Genomic DNA, 981 nt, shown 5'->3' with positions numbered 1-981 from the left:
TCCCCAACAAATATACTCTCAGTTTCTGAGATGAAATACGGGATTAGGAAAACTGCCTTCTGTTAAATCATACCAAAAGAGTTTGAATTTATTATTTTTGTAGAAATTAAGGACCTGAAAGGAGTTGCGCTGGCTATAGCTACTCTAGTCCCCAGGAACAGGCAACAGTTCGGTTGTCTGCAAGTGGCCTGCAGGATTTGCATGATGAATTTGTCCTTCAATCCCAAACCTTTCCTGAATGGAGTAACAGGAAAACGAATAATGGTGGAACCTAAGTGGGAAATGGAGTACAAAGGCTACCTGGTATCTGTAGATGGCTATATGAACATGCAGCTCGCAAACACGGAACAATAAACCAATGGAGCATTGTCTGCACATTTGGCTAAAGATTTAATAAGGTGTAATAATGTCCTTTATATCAGGGATGTTGAAGAAGAGGAAGAAGATGGGGGAAATGAAAGAATAGTATCTTTTGTGGAGAATTTTTAATATATATTTTTAGACAGTAAACATTTATTTTTAAGGAAACAAAGTAAATGGAAGATGAAGAAGTCTAAATCACATCTTGGAAATGGGAGTAGTTTTCAGCGAAGTATCAGCCATGTGATGATGTTAGCTTAGATTTGCCTTTTATCTAAATAAATATTTTATTTAAATATTTTATTTTAAAGTAAATATTTTATTTAAAATAAATATTTTATTTAAAATATTTATTCAGAGGTTACTTTTGATAGATACTATACATTTTGTACTCATGGAATATGTTATTCAGAATTTTGAGCTGGAAGAAGTTATTCATAATTATTTTAAGTTATAAAAACATTGAATCTCCAAATCTTTCAATGATAGATGTAGACACATGTATAATGAATTTGAATGGACTGATTTAAACTGGTTTATGTGAGGATAATATACCCCTTATAAGATAAGAACCTTTAGAGTAATTCTTAACCAAAAAGTGAACATCAGAATTATATGTAA

At 31.6% G+C, this 981-nt stretch overlaps 1 pseudogene; it reads left to right on the top strand.

Annotated features, from left to right (window-relative positions):
- The first annotated feature begins 204 nt into the window (after positions 1–204).
- On the top strand, positions 205–489 carry LOC122915455 (annotated as a pseudogene).
- Positions 490–981: the final 492 nt, after the last annotated feature.

This window comes from Neovison vison, chromosome 8, assembly GCF_020171115.1.
Source record: "Neovison vison isolate M4711 chromosome 8, ASM_NN_V1, whole genome shotgun sequence".
Classification (NCBI taxonomy): Eukaryota; Metazoa; Chordata; class Mammalia; order Carnivora; family Mustelidae; genus Neogale; species Neogale vison.
The sequence above is the reverse complement of the archived record's forward strand: the minus strand, read 5'-3'. Positions and strand labels throughout refer to the sequence as shown.